We start from the raw sequence: 13,237 nt of genomic DNA, 5'->3' as shown, positions 1-13,237 counted from the left end.
GAGTTGACAACCATTTGTCAGATATCTACAAGTTTGTGTAGAAAGTACCACATCTATGAGGCAAACATGTTGACATTCTGCCAACATCTGTATAGTTGAGAGGTATGATGCCTACAGGGAACATATACTACAGCAGGTTTGCATTGCTTTCTGTCATTGTGGCACTCTGGTGTTGCTGGACTGTCCCCATATAGTTGTTGTAATAGCACACTGCTATTTGTCTGACAGTTGCTGTATGACATATTAGTGGGGATTTGCCCATAGGGGACACACCACAGTAGACTGCAGTGATGGGTGTAGAAACATACAGCAGAATCTGTCATGGCACACAGGGACATTACCCAGTATTACTATTATCATGGTGATAGATGCACATGTAGTGTTTTGCCAGACTGTAGGGTATGACATGTGATGGAGCACTGGATAGTGCAGGCCATTATGGGTGTGTAATGTCTGTAGGCATCCACGTATCTGGTCCTGTAATATGTTCCCCTCTCATTGTCTTGCAGGAATGCTGTACCTATGGAGACATCCACAATTTTCATCTGCAGAGAATGATGCTATACTGGATGCCCTCAGACACCACCATCACATCCTGCTTTTCAGGGGTCAACACAATCGTGAACAGTAGGCAGCATTGTAGGGTGACCTTGTGAGGGCTGTTAATCAGATTGGCCAACAAGACAGGACAGGACAGGACATACAAGCAGGTCCACCACCGAGTCACAGATATGGTCAATGCTGCACATCAATGGTCAGCTGCTGTTGCCAGGGATTTTGCTGTCACCGGTGGAGGTCCTGTGGCTGAACAACCACTCTCAGCCACAGAGGAATTCCTGGTGAACCTAGGCTCAACCAACAACTCCCAGGCATCCATCACACCATACATCCTGGAGGTGGGTGCCACAGCATCCACATCAGAGGAGTGTCCAAGTAAGCTTATTGTGTTCACAAGTACAATACTGTATCAGCCATTGTGGCAGGCTCTACATACCAGTACATGGGTGTCAGGTCTATCTGCATTTGGGGGTTGGATTTTTTTGCACAGTTGTGCACACATACTCAGAATGTCAATAATATAGCCAATATCATATTAGCTACTCTACATGTGGATATATACACATAGTACCTTGTAACACTGCAACATTCGGTGTCGCTGACAATACCTCTCCCTCAACTTTTCATAGGTCCGTCAGGTGTGGCTGGAGTCCATGGTCCTGTACCTGGTAAGCGGAATACTGTTGTTTTACAGATCATATATAGCCTATGAAAGTTAAGGGGTGCTATTTTGCTATATGTACAACTGTTGTGCTTATCCAAAGTAAAATAGTTGTATGTTCCATTTCAGAGCAGTTAACTACAATGCATAGCCTAGGGAATGACAGATGTGTGCTTGTACAAACATTAACATATTTGCACTTATAGTTATGAGCAACTATGCAGCCTGCTATACATGAGGCAATTACTCCAAGATGCCTGTTTAAATACAATAGGGAGATGGTACATATTTGACACAGTGATACTACAACTGACATATCATATTCAAGATAGGTGTACTGAGTTTTATGTGTAGTTCTAGCACATACACTGTCATATTGCATACCTCACAGGTGTACTGTACTGGCAACATTAATCAGATGTAGGTGATGTGCATGTTATAAAGGGCCTGACTTGTCTGTGTATGTTGTTGCGAGTTTGTGCGTTGTGCATGGGAACAGAGATAAAAGATGTGGGATATGTAATGCAGTTGTGGATCCTCATCTGTATAAGTCTGTGTGGATTACCATACATAATAGTGTAGGTGGTAATGTACTCCTTTTGTATTGCTTCTCACAGGTGAACAGGGGGGTTGGAGTCTGCCCCCCTCACAACCTGATGTCAGTGTCTCATGGGGCTCTGATGATGATGGTGACCATAGTGAGGCACAGGTGGGTTTGCTGGGAGCTGAATCTGTCCCAGAGGTTGACATCCCTCTTCTGCCCCCATTGTCCCTGCACACAGTCAGTATGCCCACACATACCGAGTCACCAGAGACTACACATATTGGACAGTCAGAAGGTGGCAACATAGTACGGGACAGTGTGAAAACTATGGCTTCAGTGAGTGTAAACACTGGCCATAGCCAAAGAGCTGGCAAGGTCCCACACTGGCAGATTGACAGGGGTGCTCGAAAGAGGACTGCTGACCATCCACCTCTTGTTGCAGGGGTCATATCCATGGGTCACTTACGGCATGTTTCAGGCTGTCATGGACATACAGGCACATTCTGAATACAACACCAGATGGATGCCTAGGGTTATGGATGCGGCACAGTCTGACATCTGTGACTGCCTCCACCACATTGGTGATGCCCTGGATCATTTCACTGATGTAGTGGACAGATGGTGGGCTGAGACAGTGTCTGTCTTTGACTGCATGCTGTCTGTGCTGGAACAGCTGGTTGGAGTTGGGCATTGGACACATGGATGTAGGCCAGCAACACCATCTGCTGAGAGACCATGTGGCAGTGCACAGTCATGCTGCCATAGTGGCAGTACCTCCAGCGATACAGAGGAAAGTGTGCTGTCCACACCATGACATGGCAGGCCATGGGCACATGGTCCTGGGAGGTCCTGTGAGGGACACAGGCTCAGCAGACAGCAGTCACTGTCAGGTACTAGCACCGCATCTGACCTTGGGTGTGGTGGAGCCAGTGCTACTCCTAGTGAAGCCAGTTCCCATGTTCATGGCCAGAGACTCTGAACTGCCCCACTCTACCATGTACAGTCCACAGCTTTCCATCATACACATGTGTAGGGCTAGCACTGGGCTTGACTGTGTACATGCACACACTCCAACATCACTGTCACACGCAGGTCATGAACAGATACACACAGCACCTCTCCATGGTCCAAGTAACCAGCACCCCTTCCTAACTCACACACATGTTGTCAACTGTTTGGTACAGCCCAGGCTGCTGGCACCCTCACACCACACCCTGTACCTGTGATGATACATGTGCCACATCCCTGCCATCCATGGCATCAATGCAGGGACCTGTAAATATGTGTCTGATGTACAGGGTGACTATTTTACTTTACATGTGTTTGTGCAGTGCAGTAGTGTTATGCCATGGCAGTTGTGGGCCATGATGGGTACTGTATGCTGGCATGTGTCATGTCTACACATCAAATGCTGTGTATCTTTGTTGCCTGATTGTACACTGACAATAGTGTTACAGAATGACAGGTGTGTCACAAACCTGTGTATGTTTTTGTCCCAGGGGTCTGAGCGGTTCAACTATGGACACATGGCAACAATACAGTGGCACAGGATGGCAAGGCAGAAGAGCAGAAATATGACATCAGCAAGGTATGCCAGCATATGTGCATGGCTCCCTAGGTGCATATGTATAGAACAGTGTGTCAGGGGCAATGGGGGCAATCAGCATCATCATGCTTTCGTAGTCTGTGACAAGGTCTGCTACCTTTTATACGTGCCACCTGGGTATTCTACATGTACAAATCTAGATGGTGGCAGACATCAATTATGCTTATGTAGATGAGGGATATTTAGGGCCAGTGACTAGTCACAGGACCATAAAATGCACAAACATTTTATAGAGGTAAGCATGTCTCTAGTGCTGCAAGGGGATATATTTATATACACACAAGTTGGATGCTGTGAAATTAAAATACCTACCTGTCTAGTAATACACACTATAGCTTGCAGTACTTACCACATGTACCATGGAGTTTATCTGATATCAGAGTGTCAGCCAGTGCTCTTAAGGTGGATGACATCAGCATGCTGTGTAAAGGAGGACAATGTTGAGGTCAGCAGCTAGTCACAGGCCCTTAAAATGGGGCATATCTGTAGAGCTGCAAGGGGATATATGTACCTACACACACACACACACACACACACACACACACACACACACACACACACACACATGTTGGATGATGTGAGATTAGAATACCCACCTATCTACTGTTACACACTACAGCTTATAGTACTTATTACATGTGCCATGGAGCTTATCTAATATTAGACTGTCAGTCAGTGCTCTTAAGGTGGATGACATCAGCAGGCCTTGTAGAGGAGGGAATTTAGAGGCCAGCAGCCAGTCACAGGGCCATAAAATGTATACCATTGCTCAGAGATAACCAATATTGGCATGCCCATAGTGCTGTGGGTGATGTATTGATACACACATACACACACACACACACACACACACACACACACACACACACACACACACACACACACACAACACACACTTGGATGATGTAAGATTAGAACTCCTACCTATCTAGGATTGCACACTACAGCTCACAATGCTTATCGCATGCACCACAGTTTATGTCTGCTGTATATGTTGATGCAAGCACAGTACTTGTGGAGTACGCAATGTGGCCTTGTGTTAGAAAGCATGTGTGGCCTGCAGAGTGATACTGCTTGGTACTGTTATTGTATCTAGTGTCCTAAGAGTGGGATACCTGGTTATACCCCTGCTAGGTATGTCCAGTTGCCAGTCTTGACATATGTGGCTCTTTGCAGTTTGATAGGTGGACATGTGTCCAGGGACAATATGGCCTGTCCAAGGCATGCATTGCAGCCATTGTACATTACACCACCTGTGTACCTGTGTCTGTCTACAGGGTGACAATCCGCAGGCACAAGGGTCTGTAGCTGAGTGGTTTATGTACTGTTGCAGCCTTGGTCTGGTTCCATTGGACAACTGTTATGATGTGTAAGTACAGATAACCCTAGCATTCTGAGGTATATGGGGACATTCATATATCCCCACCCATATCTATATAAATGTGTATAACAGGGATGTCTCCTTAAATGTTGTTCCATGTGTTTGTTATGTAAATGTGTTATGTAGATACATTTGGAGAGTCTATGTATCATTGTACTTTATATAGCTATATATACATCTTGTTATTATATATATATATATATATATATATATATATATATATATATATGCCACATATTGACAGATACGCTCATCAAGCGTGAGGTGGATAGGGAGAGACAGATATGTAAATGTAGCTGTATGTATGTACAGATATATTTCCACATAAAACAGATCTTTGGGTGGCAGAGGCGACAGACTTGGGCTCAAGTTAGCTAAGTGCAAGAGCATGCCCAGTGTGACTGTCAGTACTTACAAGGTGACTACAGGCCAGAGCGACCTGTACTCCAGTCCAGGGTTATGTGTCCTGCAGGCCATTGGCTGCTGCACCTGTTACCCCAGTCCTACACTTCCTTGATATTTTCTAAGGCTTTCCCTGCCTGATTGCTGACCTTAATATTGAGTCATACCTCAGAACTGTACAGAGCTTCACAGACTGTCGAGCATTTTGCCTCATACGCTTGGCCCATTTTACATAACATTGTAGTTTTCTGGCAAATCAGTGAAGATTGCAGTCAATAAATAATGACAGACATTTGAGTTTCAGACTCCATACACATCAGATTCATGCTAATACAAGACCTGTTATTCTAAATACATTCTACGTTTATAAGAGAAAATATTTAAAACCTATCCCTATTTGCAGGCCTTGGTCCCACTTATACTCATGGCTTTGGCCAGGTTTACTGCTCTGAAAGGTTGAGAGGTATGCTGTGACTGGGGTACATGATGTAACACCACACACAGGGTGACAGTCTGCATACCTCTCCCCGTATATGTTTTTGAAGAATGTCCAGCATTTCACCCTATATGTCTATTCTGTTCCTCATACATTTTTGATTTCCCAGTACTATACTGTAAACAGCAGTCACTGAATTGTTTTAACGTCTGACACATTTCAGTGATGGCCTTTACATCCTGCAGCTAATCTGACCTGTTGCAGCCTGCTGTTATACTAGCCACCTGCTAGGTTACACAGAGTGTGTATAATGTCTGTCTGTAGATATGGCCCTTTGTCACCCCATTCACTATGGCTTTGTCCAGCTTTGTTCCAGTAACCGATTGAGGGGTTATGACAGTCTGTGGGAATACAGCACAAAAGATGCTGCCAGATTTGAACCATCAACACCATCACCCATGCTACTGTCCCTGGCCCAGTGAGCCACACTAGCCACCAGACAGAGAGGTTTCATTCCTCACACTATTAACAACATACAGGAATTATCTGGTCTGCTGCTATATCATTGCAGACTTACTGTTACAGCAGTTGTATGGGAACACTGATGTGTTTGGGGTGGGGGATAACCAGCTCATGCTCTGCTGGAACAGACAGTCAAATTGCTGCCATGTTTGGCATCTTCCTTGAATAATGTCATGGAGTTTCCAGCCATGTGGCCTAGTGGATATCATGAGACACATACTAGTGAACAGAGTACCTGTTGTTCCAAGTGGCTTTTAGATCTGTACAGGTAGCCCAGTAGCCCACTATAAATCTCTGCAAGTAGCCCAGTAGCACACTATATATAACCCACTGTATTCCCTTGCATACATGTGTCAGGTCCATACATATACTACCATATTGTAGTACCCCTTACAAGTGGTGCATAGGACAGTGACTTACCTTGTGAATGCAACAGGTGACAGGCCTGTAGTTCTGGGCTACCTCTGTCTGATGCATGCAGTCCACAGCCAATGCATGGTGAGGTACAGGTTGTGTGGTCTGGCTGGCATCATTTTTACTAATCTGTATGCAAGTCAGAGTAAGTTGTTAATCCCTAGGGACCTAGGTTGTCAGTGCATCTGCTATGCGTTGTCTCTTGGCCAAGACCAGGACATACTGTGCATGCTTACTTCTGCCTACAGGGACAGCCTCTGGGGGTTTCTCCTCTGAGTCCCCCTGTGGGCATGGTTGTGGTGACCTAGGCACTGGTGGGGGGCTGTGTATCCCTTCCCTTTGCTGATCCTGCTGAAGTTGTTTCTGCAGGATCATATTGTGTAGCATAGCACATACTGTGAACATCTGTGTACATGTGGCTAAAGAGTACTGCAGGGCTCCACTAGATATATCGAGGCACCAAAACCATGACTTCAACAGCCCAAACACATGCGCTATGATTTTCCTAGTTTGTGTGTGTGCCTCATTATGACATTCTTTGGTGGATGTGTGTGCATTTGTGATGGTTGTCATCATCCACGGTTCCAGTGTGTAGCCAGCATCCCCCAGTAAATGGCTGTGTGGGATGTCCCCCCTAGCAAACATCTATATAGCTGTGATGCATTCCAGATATGGGAGCCATGATAACTGCCAGGACTGCCAGCACACATATTCAGGATAATGCCCTGGACACTGCACTTGACCTGGCAGTTGAAGGAGTGGTACCCATTGTGGTTGATGTAGATTCTACCCCTCCTCAATCTATGGCACCCAGTACCTCAGGGTAGTGTGCTTCATAGTAGAAGAGTCGCATGCTGCTGGCCCTCTCCTCACGGGTGTTGGGCATGTGGTAGCATGACATCCAGGAACTGTTAGAGTACTTTGGAAGCAGATGGCTGTGAGATCCTCATCATGTCCCCAGTTTGTCTTGGAAAGTACCTGTAGCTAGTATTCTAAGGGCTCCACATACCTTTGTTTCCACTTGGATGGGTTCCCCTCTGTTATGTCTGGGTCTGAGATGAGGGTGGCACAGCTCAGTGAGTTCTTGTAGTATGTCCCTGTCCACCCTGTAGTGCTCTACAATCTCCAGCTCATGTAGCTCCTAGTAGGTTACCCTGGGCCTGAACACTCTTCTCCTTCTCAGTCTGGGCCTATTGTTAGCATCAGCATTAGACTTCAACTCGAATAACACAATAAAACTCAGAAAAACAAAAAGTGCAACCCCAACGGGAATGGTAGAATCTCCGAACAAACTTGTTAAATCACCAAGTAGTCACAGCAAGTGGAAGCCAAGGAACACTTTAATAACTTTAAGCGCTTTTCGTCTACTAGTTCAGTAGACTTCCTCAGAAGTTATAAAAACATAATCTAAACAGTCAACATTTATAGCTCTATGTTAAAATCAATTATACAAGGTGAAAAATTGCTAATCAGCTCTTAAAGTAACACGCTGACGGATATAACAACAGGAACATGTTAAAAGTCAAAGGGACAATAATTCAAACCATAAATCCTGTACACTCAATACTAATGAATGATTGATATATACAGTGTAATAAAACTATGGTAAAAATTATAATAAAAGTAAAACAAGTTTTAACATTACTCTAAATCTAAAAGGTGTCTTGTCATACTAAGTTAGTGGGCTGTCTAGTTAAATAATCACTTTAATTCCAGAGGGTAGGCTTTGGTTTAATACAAAGTTCACCTTCTTAAACTTTTTAATTTTAGTATACAACTAATTGAACATTGGTCATTAAGACCAGGAAATGCATAGGAATTTAGTTTAATTTGCCAAAAAAGCTCTCTTTCTTCAAGTAACAAATGGGAGGGAGCTCCTTGAACGTTGTCAATAATTTGATCAATTATAATAAACTTAAAGTTGTGATCTTTAAATAGAGAAATGTGCTTAGCTAGCGCATTCTCTAATTTGTTCCTCCTGATAGCGTAAAGATGTTCATAAATTCGGTCCTGGAGTCTACGTTCGGTCTTTCCTACGTAGAACCCTGGACACCGTTGACACATAGCTAAATAAACTACCATACGGGAGTTACAGTTTGTCCTATGTCTCAAGCTAAAAGTTTTACCATTAATCATAAACTTATTGGTTTCAAGAATACTACTACACCTGTTACAATTTTGACATTTAAATGTACCGGGAGTTTTAGCATATCTAACTGGGGATTTTTCCATCAGGCTTTTCAAATTTCTTCCTCTCCTGAATGTAATTTCAGGTCTGGTCCCCAATTTGTTATACAAAAGTGAATTAGATTTAAAAATATCCCAGTTCTTTTTAATAATGTCAACTATAGTGTAACTGTCCATGTTGAAAGTTAAAATAAGTCTAGGGTGATTCTCATCTTTAGGACCAGTAGAATCCAAAAACGCATAGTTAGATACATTGAGAGAAGTACTCACGTTACTTTCATCACTAATCTGTGTGTGTGTGTGTCTTATACTCAGTATGGGTTTAAATAACCCTAGACGTCTTTTCTGAGCTACTTCTGTAATAAGTGACTCAAGAAGTACAAGGGGATAACCCCTAGATACAAACATGGATTTAAGGTGTTCACACTCGTCCTCAAAATCAGCATCCAGGCTTACTATTCGGGCTGCTCTCACAAGTTGTCCCTTAATTACTGATTTCTTTTGAAAATAAGGATGACAACTTGTGAAATGTAAGAGTGAGTTGGAATACGTCACTTTTCTATGAATGGTAGAGGTGTATGCTCTTAAGTCTACCTTCTTCTCTAACCAAATATCTAAGTAGGCCACCGAACTAGTACTAAAAGTGGAAGTAAATTCCAAAAATTCGGTAGAGGAATTGAGTATATCCACTACAGTATGACCGACATTCTCATCCCCTTGAATAAGTATAAATATGTCATCCAAAAACCTTGTGTAAAAGTGGATTTTCTCCTTCAATAAATTGTTATTAAACACATATTCTTTTTCCCAATAAGCCATCACTGTGTTCGCTACACTGGCTCCACAAGGGGAGCCCATTGCTACCCCTACTTTCTGCAAATAGAAATTGTCTCCCCAAGTGAAAAAGTTGTTGTATAAAATTATTTCCAAAAGTTCAATCACTAGAGAGATTTCATTTGGGGAAGCATTTTTGTATTTAAGCATAGCAGCTACCCAATCAGTTGCTATGGAGTGTGGAATACAAGTGTATAGGTCCTTGACATCGACCGTTAAAATATTGAGGTCGATGCCAAAATCCAGATTGTTAATCTTGGCTAAAAAGGACCAAGAGTCCTTGCAGATGTGTTCTTCATCAGCAAGATATTTTTTAAGAATAGAATCTACAACCTTCGCACAAGTATATGTGGGTGAACCACGACTATCTACTAGTGGGCGCATGGGGGGATGAGAAATATCTTTATGGATTTTGGGTATACCAAAAAGCCTAGGGTATCTTGGATATGAAGTTAACATGTAGTGGTATTGCTCCTCTTGTAACCTCCCCTCGATGAACATATCCTCAATAGTACTCTTGATATGTGAATAAGCCCTATTAGTCTCAGATCTCGAACTAGCCTGGTATGCTGCATTATTGACTAAATCACTCATCCTGTTTAAATAATCTTCCTGGTCGAAAATAACTGCCCCTCCTCCTTTGTCTGGTTTACAAACACGTAAATTGTGTAAGCTAACAAATTCAATCAGTTCACTTTCTTCACTATTAGTGTTTAACTTCATAGTGTGTTTAATGTTGTGTCTCAGATCAAGTTCACACATTGTTTCAAATAATTGGATCAATGGGTGTAGTGGGGGGTTAAATGTACTAGTAACTCGAAATGGGTTAGGTTTAGTACTGTTTGCCTCATATCCCCCTAGCATAAGGTTAAAGTTTAATTTTCTAGAAAAAAGTTTAATGTCCAACGTTGTTTTGACTAAATCCAAGTTGTTTTTAGGAACATAAGTATACCCCTTAGCAAGTAGTTCTATCAGCTCATTGGGAATAGACACTGAAGAAAAGTTGTAAATTTTGAAATCACCAGTGCAATTCACTTTTATAGTGGGTACAATTTTTTCAACTATAGGTTCTTGACTTGTTAGTAAATCAACATCCACCATTACATTGTTATCATGCACCGGTGATACATTCATATCAATGTTGTCCAAGTGGTAAGTGGTAACGTCATCACTTTCTATACTTGATCCAACAAGGGCTAGTGGCTCTTTAAATACTAAATTCATTTGGTGTTGTCCACTTTCTTCATTCACCATAAAGTGTTGTTCAGTTTGAATCAAAGAGACATCAGTCAAGGGACTTGTAGGTGAAAGATCGGAAACCAAACAGTCAGGTGGTAACACTAAACAATTCACCTTTGTTTTGGACCTCTCATTCTGTTGAAAAAGACATTGTTCTTTTGTTTTGGTATAGCCCCTTGCCGAAGTCCCTCGTGAAAAACCTGATTCTGTTGGTAAGATTGTGGGTGTTGACTATTAGGGGTATTATTTTTGTTCCGGTTCTGCAAACGTTCACTTCTTCTCACAGCAGGTACATTACCAGTTGTAGCTTCAGAATAAGAAATTCTGGGAGCATTGTGGTACCTCACATTAGGTCTAATAGTATTAACTGGAGTATCATCATTAACCAGGCCCCTTGCTTGGTCATGATCCCCCACTACTGGATTTTGCCATGTTTGAGAAGGAGGAGGTAGTGGGTATGCAGTCCCATTTTCATAAGCAGTACAATCACGTTGTAGTTTTTTGATTTTATTCAATCTCAATTTCCCTAAGTACTGGTCAACACTCTTGAAAGTTCTTTCATAATCAAATTTGTACCTCTCAAATTCTACATTAGTTTTAATAGAAGAGTCCAAGAGTATGATCTCTTTACTTAGGTCGTTAACCCAAGTAGTATAATGTTTAATCATCAGTCTCAACAAATCTGCACCGTTCCGTTCAAAAAGTAACAATAGTTCATTATGAAAATCTGAATTACGAACTAGTCCAGTTGGAAACTGGTGGTATCTCAGCCCCTTAGGTATCACATTGCAAGACAAACACTCATTAAAGTAGTTAATTTCTAGTTGTAACTTTTTCATTTTTATTAAAAGTTTGTCAAAACTCTGTAGTTTCGACACTATTTCAGAAGGTGCATTTACCTCAGAGTCGTTGGTTGGAGCATTAATTTCCTCGCTATTGGCGTTATTCAGTTGGCGGGGAAACATAAAACTTTCAGCAAGCCATTGTTGTATAACTGTTCAATTAGTTGTATACTAAAATTAAAAAGTTTAAGAAGGTAAACTTTGTATTAAACCAAAGCCTACCCTCTGGAATTAAAGTGATTATTTAACTAGACAGCCCACTAACTTAGTATGACAAGACACCTTTTAGATTTAGAGTAATGTTAAAACTTGTTTTACTTTTATTATAATTTTTACCATAGTTTTATTACACTGTATATATCAATCATTCATTAGTATTGAGTGTACAGGATTTATGGTTTGAATTATTGTCCCTTTGACTTTTAACATGTTCCTGTTGTTATATCCGTCAGCGTGTTACTTTAAGAGCTGATTAGCAATTTTTCACCTTGTATAATTGATTTTAACATAGAGCTATAAATGTTGACTGTTTAGATTATGTTTTTATAACTTCTGAGGAAGTCTACTGAACTAGTAGGCAAGCTTAAAGTTATTAAAGTGTTCCTTGGCTTCCACTTGCTGTGACTACTTGGTGATTTAACAAGTTTGTTCGGAGATTCTACCATTCCCGTTGGGGTTGCACTTTTTGTTTTTCTGAGTTTTATTGTGTTATTTGAGTTGAAGACTATGGCGTTGAGTGCACTCGAGAGGGAAGGTAATTTTTCTCCAGAATCTACACCGGTGATTTTGAGGGGCTGCGATAGTGCTGCGGTGGCGGCACCAGCTATGTTAAGCAATTCCGTGGGCCAGGACACCCTTTTCGATTCACTTTTTCAGCGCATGGATTCTCTGTGCGCTAGACTTGATTTGATAGACTCGCAACAAAAAGAAATGAGGAACATGTTTGTCGGGACACACCAACCTGTTTTACTGCCATTAATGCGGAATCCTGTTACAACGGTAGAAGGAGCACTGGGGAAGGTAACTGGGGCGGTCCGTTTAGACGTATTGCCTGGATTCAACGGACCACCTAACCTTGAATGTTCTCCGGAGAACGGAACGACCTTAGCGGGAGTATCTAATACTGCTGAGGGCACTACAACAGTGACTGCCACATTTAATCCAAGTGGTGCTATACCAGCACAAGGGGAAAGACAGACTAATGGACTGGTTATGGTATCTACTGATTCAACAGTAAACAGGAACGCTGAAGCGGTACCAGTTATACAACAATGGCTTGCTGAAAGTTTTATATTTCCCCGCCAACTGAATAACGCTAATAGCGAGGAAATTAATGCTCCAACCAACGACTCTGAGGTAAATGCACCTTCTGAAATAGTGTCGAAACTACAGAGTTTTGACAAACTTTTAATAAAAATGAAAAAGTTACAACTAGAAATTAACTACTTTAATGAGTGTTTGTCTTGCAATGTGATACCTAAGGGGCTGAGATACCACCAGTTTCCAACTGGACTAGTTCGTAATTCAGATTTTCATAATGAACTATTGTTACTTTTTGAACGGAACGGTGCAGATTTGTTGAGACTGATGATTAAACATTATACTACTTGG

The sequence above is a fragment of the Protopterus annectens genome, chromosome 10.part0, assembly GCF_019279795.1.
Source record: "Protopterus annectens isolate FY-2018-M chromosome 10.part0, PAN1.0, whole genome shotgun sequence".
In the NCBI taxonomy this organism is placed as follows: domain Eukaryota; kingdom Metazoa; phylum Chordata; order Ceratodontiformes; family Protopteridae; genus Protopterus; species Protopterus annectens.
Note: the sequence above shows the minus strand (reverse complement) of the source record.